The sequence below is a fragment of the Euphorbia lathyris genome, chromosome 7 (genome assembly GCF_963576675.1).
Source record: "Euphorbia lathyris chromosome 7, ddEupLath1.1, whole genome shotgun sequence".
In the NCBI taxonomy this organism is placed as follows: Eukaryota; Viridiplantae; Streptophyta; class Magnoliopsida; order Malpighiales; family Euphorbiaceae; genus Euphorbia; species Euphorbia lathyris.
Window position 1 is genome coordinate 11,927,618 of NC_088916.1, and position 9,188 is coordinate 11,936,805.

General features: G+C 35.2%; 1 pseudogene; it reads left to right on the forward strand.

Moving 5' to 3' along the window:
* The first annotated feature begins 24 nt into the window (after nucleotides 1-24).
* Nucleotides 25-5,374, forward strand: LOC136236002 (uncharacterized; annotated as a pseudogene).
* Nucleotides 5,375-9,188: the final 3,814 nt, after the last annotated feature.

Sequence of the window (9,188 nt, forward strand, 5' to 3'; positions counted from 1 at the left end):
ATACAAGTATTATACATAAGTAACATGGCCGGCTCTGGGTCTAGGCCAGGAGTGCGCTGGCCTAGGGAGGCTGTAAAGGGGCCCAATTGTGATATTCATGTAAAAAGCCTTAAAGATTATTTAGGTTTTAAATTTAAAAGAGGTTCAATTGATTTTTTGAATATAGGAATTAAACTCATATTTGGTCATACAAAATTTTGTCATATCATTTGGTAATATTTTCCTCTTGACGTACTTCTATAAGTGACATTTAACCGATTTTAAATGGAAAATATTCTATTTGTTAAATTTTTTTCCCACATGACACAATTTTGGATACAAGATATATACATGTGGCGATTGATTTAATTTTTTACCAAATAGATTTAATATGTTGATAAATAAGGAATTAATGAAATACTTTTTTGTTTGTCATGTATTAAAATATATTTTGAGGACGAGCCTTCGCCCAATGGTAACCGTTGTTGTCGTGTGACGAAGAGGTCACGGGTTCGAGTCTTAGGAGCGGCCTCTAAGCCTGTAAATTATGAGGACGGGCCCTAATAAGTAATATAATCTTTTTGCAGTAGATAAACAAAGATAATGGAGGTGCCAACTGGAGAATGAAAGCACTGAAACATGCCCAAGAGCAAGCAGCTCGAGAAGGAAGAAATCTGGAACAGGTTCTTTTCTTGTTTCTATATCTAGCAAGACATGATTATGGTTGTTCTTATCTTACTTTTAACATTGTAACTTTCAGGTTGTAGAAGAAAGATGCGGTTCTCTTGGCCAGTTAGCTATCTCTGCAGTATCTCATACAGTTGCCCTAGCGCGAGCTCATCTATATGCCATAAACAATACAAAGAGAGGGCAGTTAGAGGGCAGGGACAAGAAAGTGGTGCTAATGGTCAAAGTGAAAGAAATGTGAAAAAGGTACTTAGCTTTCAGAAAGAGATTGTAGATCTTAATATAATATGATTTTTTTTCATCAGAATGCTGATCGAGCTACTTCAAAGATGTTTCTGTCCGACATCCTCAGATGAGAGCTCTGAAAGTACACGATTCTTTATCATGGGGAAGACCAAAAAGGCCAGATTTTAGTCCTAAGAATGCAGACATCATCTATGCTGCAGTGTCTAGCAAAATTGTGCAGAGCATAATAATGATCCTGCTGGTTCAACTAACCAAGATGAAAATGTGGAGTCAAAAGTCATCACTTCTGAAATGTACAAACCTTCTGAAGGCATTTCAACAGTTAATGAAACATCAAGTGCAAACCAGTTGGTAGCTAAGGCCTTGCAACTTCGAATGAAAGGGCTTCATGAAGAAGCTGACAAACTTATGGTAAAACTAATCACAATTTTACATTTTTTATCTTATTTTTTGGATTGCTAACTATCACTATGAAAGCCACACATTGATGAACATCTCTTTACTATTTATGTTGGTTGTCTCTTAATATATCCGAGTTTTTTTAAAAGGGAGATGTACAATCTTTAACTTTGAACTATGGATGTATAAAACTAAATGTGAAAACTTCATTTTGTTTTGCTTTTGATGGTATAATGTTTAAAATCATGAGTTTTCCCTTAGGTTAACAATTGTTTCTTGGTTGATTTGTGCACTATGATGTATTATTGAGGTACGAACAAATCCGTTGTTTCTTATTAAAATCTAAGAAGGGGGCAGACAATGATCATAAGTCCTCGGACACTAATATTCTTGGGTAGTGCATCTTGACTCAGCAAGAATGCTGCGTGTTCTACTTTGAGAACCCAAACCGGCCAAAACATCTTGTTGTGTCAATTGCAAACTTCGCCTATCTCATGTTACCTCAGTCGCAGCCTGTTGTGCCTGGTCATTGTTGCATCTTAACTATGCAGGTTGTTGGTCGCTTCTAATATGAGAATTAGTTCCAAGGAGGGTTAAGGAACTATTTAAAATTTTTCCCTTTTAAGGTTGACTTTCTTTTTATACTTAAGATTTCTCACTTAGTTGTTTAGCACAGTGATGCTGAGTAAGGTCAGAGGCAGCTTTAGTTAATCCAAGACTAAGACTGCTTCTAACATTGAGTCAGGAAATAGCGCTAGAGTCTATTCCTGAACTCAGTACTTAAAAACACACAACTCAGTATATATATATATCAGTTTTACCGTTTTACTAGGCACAGTACAAAGCAAACAGATAAGAAGTTAAGAGTTAGAGAATGTTACTCAGTAGATTTATCCTGGTTCGGCTTTCTGCCTACGTCTAGTCCCCAGTATCCTTCCGAGCTGTAATCCAATACTGAGCTCTTTCAGGTAGAGCACAAACCTCTTACAATAGTCAGCGAGTATACAAAGTACCTTCCTTTATATCCTATACGCAACACTATTCTACCACTGAGTGCTATAACCGAGCAACTCAGTATCTCCTTACAGTATTTAGAAGTGATAAAGGTTTTGTTCTAAATACACAGAACACTTTAGATGATCTACAATCTAGTCTTTTACACAAAATGAGAGTGAGTGTAAGATTTCTTTGCTTTGCTTTGGCACAGAACTTCAGATAGCAATTTGGTCAGCGTTTTGACTTTATGAAGATCTGCATGGAATGAAGCAAATGAAAGACCTATTTATAGTGATATCTGAGCCTCCGATGATTTTGAATTTTGAAATAATCCTTGGAGGGAAATGGCACCACTGTCGCTTTCGCTCGCCAGTGCTCAGTGTCTTCGGCCAATAAGAACGTTGCCTTTTCTATCTTGATCAGAGATCAAGTGCTTTTGGTCAGTAAGCGTCAGGTTGTCTCTCCATTTACGGTAAAGTTTTCCTGACAGCTTTCTGCGGGTCTGGCCTTTTCCCAAAATGGATTGGCTTTGTGTCCAAGTTGTTTAGGTCAACTTCTGTATTGTCTTCTATCCGTTCGACTCAGCAGCTTCATCGTGATGCAATTAGCAAAGCTTCTGGATCCTTCTTCTTGCTGAGCTGAGTTGATCCATAAGCGTGGATCTGTTGACTTGGGCTTTGACACTTTCTCATGGGCTTTGGGCTTTGGGCCTTGGTCTTAATGTCTTTTAATAGTTGTGAATTTAAATACTCAACACTTGAACAAACACATTAGTAACAACTAAATCAAAGCATTTAAATTTAATATGTTGGAATATTTTATCATGGGTATTTAATTCTAATTTGAATAATTTTGTCAAATCAAAATCATTGTGGAAATGTGTTTCAACGCAAGTTAGCTCAACCTTAATATGTGACACATTCTGCAACTTTAATGGAGAGTAGGAAATCCATATCACTTCTTAAATTAAAACATTTTGCTATCTAAGAAGTAATGTATGGTTGAGCTTTCTATTATTTTAGATTGTTCATCATTTTTATTTGTGTTCTAGTGTTATACTGTTTGGGGTTTTACAGTATGAGTCATCCACAAGGACTGTTCACAATCATGTATGGGAAGAGATTCAGAACTTCAAAAAATGCCTTACAAAGATGTTTGCAAAGCAAGAGAAAGAATTAGTGTTTCTTGAAACAGTAATGGATTTGGAAAAACTACGTCAGCATTGTTTAATAAAGTGTATTCTTTGCCTACGTCTAGTCCCTAGAATCCTTTCAAGCTTTAATCCAATACTGAGCTCTTTCAGGTAGAGCACAAACCTCTTACAATAGTCAGCGAGTATACAAAGTACCTTCCTTTATATCCTATACGCAACACTATTCTACCACAGAGTGCTATAACCGAGCAACTCAGTATCTCCTTACAGTCTTTAGAAGTGATAAAGGTTTTGTTCTAAATACATAGAACACTTTAGATGATCTACAATCTAGTCTTTTACACAAAATGTGAGTGAGTGTAAGATTTCTTTCCTTTGCTTTGGCACAAAACTTCAGATAGTAATTTGGTTAGCGTTTTGACTTTATGAAGATCTGCATGGAATGAAGCAAATGAAAGGCCTATTTATAGTGATATCTGAGCCTCCGATGATTTTGAATTTTAAAATAATCCTTGGAGGGAAACGGCATCACTGTCGCTTTCGCTCGTCAGTGCTCAGTGTCTTCGGCCAATAAGAACGTTGCCTTTTCTATCTTGATCAGAGATCAAGTGTTTTTGGTCAGTAATCGTCAGGTTGTCTCTCCATTTATGGTAAAGTTTTCTTGACAGCTTTTTGCGGGTTTGGCCTTTTCCCAAAATGGATTGGCTTTGTGTCCAAGTTGTTTAGGTCAACTTCTGCATTGTCTTCTATCCGTTCGACTCAGCAGCTTCATCGTGACGCAATTAGCAAAGCTTCTGGATCCTTCTTCTTGCTGAGTTGAGTTGATCCATAAGAGTGGATCTGTTGACTTGGGCTTTGATACTTTCTCATGGGATTTGGGCCTTGGTCTTAATGTCTTTTAATACTTGTGAATTTAAATACTCAACACTTGAACAAACACATTAGTAACAACTAAATCAAAGCATTTAAATTTAATATGTTGGAATATTTTATCATGGGTATTTAATTCTAATTTGAATAATTTTGTCAAATCAAAATCATTGTGGAAATGTGTTTCAACGCAAGTTAGCTCAACCTTAATATGTGACACATTCTGCAACTTTAATGGAGAGTAGGAAATCCATATCACTTCTTAAATTAAAACATTTTGCTATCTAGGAAGTAATGTATGGTTGAGCTTTCTATTATTTTAGAATGTTCATCATTTTTATTTGTGTTCTAGTGTTATACTGTCTGGGGTTTTACAGCATGAGGCATCCACAAGGAATGTTCACAATCATGTATGGGAAGAGATTCAGAACTTCAAAAAAATGCCTTACAAAGATGTTTGCAAAGCAAGAGAAAGAATTAGTGTTTTTTTAAACAGTAATTGATTTGGAAAAACTACATCACCATTGTTTAATAAAGTGTATTCTTTGCCACAAAAAAAATTGTTGGAGCAACCCCTCTCTATTTAAAAAAGGTATGATTTCTTCTTACGTATTTTACTTTTTGATGCATTAATTCAGCATTGTTAGTCTTGTGGAGAATTCATTTGGTGTAGTTATATATGATTCTAGAATCATGAATATTCATACATTTTTAGGCAATCGATGAAGCTGGAGATGAGTGGAGCCAGCACAATGCAAAGAAGCTGATCGATACAAGTGAAAAGGGGTTGCGAGATTCAATTCCTAAGGACTTCCCTTATTTCCATGTTGAGTTTGGTTTGAACAAGGGGTTTGTACATTGACCGATGATGAGCATCGATTCAAAAATAGCCTTGGTCTTAATGTGATAAGAGGCATGCTAGAGTTCCCTGAGAAATACATGTACCATCGCCGAACACAAGAGTCAGTACAGGCACAAAAACGGGCGATACTAAATTTCGCACGAGATTGGGAACCTTTTGATTGGACTAAACAGCTCGATTAACTAATTCTGAGTTTCATAACTGATGTATATAGCCATGTTAACCCTTCAGATGTGGCCATGTTTTTCCCCTAATTTTTTTTATGTATATAACTTTACCATTTCAATTATTTTCTACAACACCTTCGAGGGGATGTAATGTAATTAACATTATGTATATATCTGATTGCACATTATTTTCACATGAAAATGGGTATGAGTAAAACTAAAATATGCATGATTTATTAAAAAGGTAAAAACAATTCCCAATTCTCTTTTGCAAAGGCCCTTAATTTAACCACAACAATATCTTGACTTAAGACCTCTTTCACTTGTAGAATTGTTTCAATTCTAAAAGTGATTGTAGTTTTACATTTTATTAATATAATAACCTTTTTTTATGGTTGAGTAATTTAACATGATGACGATATCAAATAAGAAAGTTCAAGAACTAAAATTATTTTTTTACGAAAGAATTAAAATTATTTAGAACTAAAAAAACGATTAGCTTTTTAGAGGAGAGTAAAAGTAAAGTAACCAGCCTTCCTTCCTTCCTAGTCTGAATTTTAAAATAATCGTTGGAGGGAAACGGCACCTTTGTCGATTTTGCTCATCAGTGCTCAGTGTCTTCGGCCAATAAGAACGTTGCCTTTTCTATCTTGATCAGAGATCAAGTGCTTTTGGTCAGTAAGCGTCAGGTTGTCTCTCCATTTATGGTAAAGTTTTTTTGACAGCTTTCTGCGGGTCTGGCCCTTTCCCAAAATGGATTGGCTTTGTCTCCAAGTTGTTTAGGTCAACTTTTTCCTTGTCTTCTATCCTTTCGACTCAGCAGCTTCATCGTGAAGCATTTAGCAGGGCTTCTGGATCCTTCTTCTTGCTGAGCTGAGTTGATCTATAAGCTTGGATCTGTTGACTTGGGCTTTGACACTTTCTCATGGGCTTTGAGCCTTGGTCTTAATGTCTTTTAATACTTGTGAATTTAAATACTCAACACTTGAACAAACACATTAGTAACAACTAAATCAAAGCATTTAAATTTAATATGTTGGAATATTTTATCATGGGTATTTAATTCTAATTTGAATAATTTTGTCAAATCAAAATCATTGTGGAAATGTGTTTCAACGCAAGTTAGCTCAACCTTAATATGTGACACATTCTGCAACTTTAATGGAGAGTAGGAAATCCATATCACTTCTTAAATTAAAACATTTTGCTATCTAGGAAGTAATGTATGGTTGAGCTTTCTATTATTTTAGAATGTTCATCATTTTTATTTGTGTTCTAGTGTTATACTGTCTGGGGTTTTACAGCATGAGGCATCCACAAGGAATGTTCACAATCATGTATGGGAAGAGATTCGGAACTTCAAAAAAATGCCTTACAAAGATGTTTGCAAAGCAAGAGAAAGAATTAGTGTTTTTTTAAACAGTAATTGATTTGGAAAAACTACATCACCATTGTTTAATAAAGTGTATTCTTTGCCACAAAAAAATTGTTGGAGCAACCCCTCTCTATTTAAAAAAGGTATGATTTCTTCTTACGTATTTTACTTTTTGATGCATTAATTCAGCATTGTTAGTCTTGTGGAGAATTCATTTGGTGTAGTTATATATGATTCTAGAATTATGAATATTCATACATTTTTAGGCAATCGATGAAGCTGGAGATGAGTGGAGCCAGCACAATGCAAAGAAGCTGATCGATACAAGTGAAAAGGGGTTGCGAGATTCAATTCCTAAGGACTTCCCTTATTTCCATGTTGAGTTTGGTTTGAACAAGGGGTTTGTACATTGACCGATGATGAGCATCGATTCAAAAATAGCCTTGGTGTTAATGTGATAAGAGGCATGCTAGAGTTCCCTGAGAAATACATGTACCATCGCCGAACACAAGAGTCAGTACAGGCAAAAAAACGGGCTATACTAAATTTCGCACGAGATTGGGAACCTTTTGATTGGACTAAACAGCTCGATTAACTAATTCTGAGTTTCATAACTGATGTATATAGCCATGTTAACCCTTCAGATGTGGCCATGTTTTTCCCCCAATTTTTTTTATGTATATAACTTTACCATTTCAATTATTTTCTACAACACCTTCGAGGGGATGTAATGTAATTAACATTATGTATATATCTGATTGCACATTATTTTCACATGAAAATGGGTATGAGTAAAACTAAAATATGCATGATTTATCAAAAAGGTAAAAACAATTCCCAATTCTCTTTTGCAAAGGCCCTTAATTTAACCACAACAATATCTTGACTTAAGACCTCTTTCACTTGTAGAATTGTTTCAATTCTAAAAATGATTGTAGTTTTACATTTTATTAATATAATAACCTTTTTTTATGGTTGAGTAATTTAACATGATGACGATATCAAATAAGAAAGTTCAAGAACTAAAATTATTTTTTTACGAAAGAATTAAAATTATTTAGAACTAAAAAAACGATTAGCTTTTTAGAGGAGAGTAAAAGTAAAGTAACCAGCCTTCCTTCCTTCCTAGTCTGAATTTTAAAATAATCGTTGGAGGGAAACGGCACCTTTGTCGATTTTGCTCGTCAGTGCTCAGTGTCTTCGGCCAATAAGAACGTTGCCTTTTCTATCTTGATCAGAGATCAAGTGCTTTTGGTCAGTAAGCGTCAGGTTGTCTCTCCATTTATGGTAAAGTTTTTTTGACAGCTTTCTGCGGGTCTGGCCCTTTCCCAAAATGGATTGGCTTTGTCTCCAAGTTGTTTAGGTCAACTTTTGCCTTGTCTTCTATCCTTTCGACTCAGCAGCTTCATCGTGAAGCAATTAGCAGGGCTTCTGGATCCTTCTTCTTGCTGAGCGGAGTTGATCTATAAGCTTGGATCTGTTGACTTGGGCTTTGACACTTTCTCATGGGCTTTGAGCCTTGGTCTTAATGTCTTTTAATACTTGTGAATTTAAATACTCAACACTTGAACAAACACATTAGTAACAACTAAATCAAAGCATTTAAATTTAATATGTTGGAATATTTTATCATGGGTATTTAATTCTAATTTGAATAATTTTGTCAAATCAAAATCATTGTGGAAATGTGTTTCAACGCAAGTTAGCTCAACCTTAATATGTGACACATTCTGCAACTTTAATGGAGAGTAGGAAATCCATATCACTTCTTAAATTAAAACATTTTGCTATCTAGGAAGTAATGTATGGTTGAGCTTTCTATTATTTTAGAATGTTCATCATTTTTATTTGTGTTCTAGTGTTATACTGTCTGGGGTTTTACAGCATGAGGCATCCACAAGGAATGTTCACAATCATGTATGGGAAGAGATTCGGAACTTCAAAAAAATGCCTTACAAAGATGTTTGCAAAGCAAGAGAAAGAATTAGTGTTTTTTTAAACAGTAATTGATTTGGAAAAACTACATCACCATTGTTTAATAAAGTGTATTCTTTGCCACAAAAAAATTGTTAGAGCAACCCCTCTCTATTTAAAAAAGGTATGATTTCTTCTTACGTATTTTACTTTTTGATGCATTAATTCAGCATTGTTAGTCTTGTGGAGAATTCATTTGGTGTAGTTATATATGATTCTAGAATTATGAATATTCATACATTTTTAGGCAATCGATGAAGCTGGAGATGAGTGGAGCCAGCACAATGCAAAGAAGCTGATCGATACAAGTGAAAAGGGGTTGCGAGATTCAATTCCTAAGGACTTCCCTTATTTCCATGTTGAGTTTGGTTTGAACAAGGGGTTTGTACATTGACCGATGATGAGCATCGATTCAAAAATAGCCTTGGTGTTAATGTGATAAGAGGCATGCTAGAGTTCCCTGAGAAATACATGTACCAT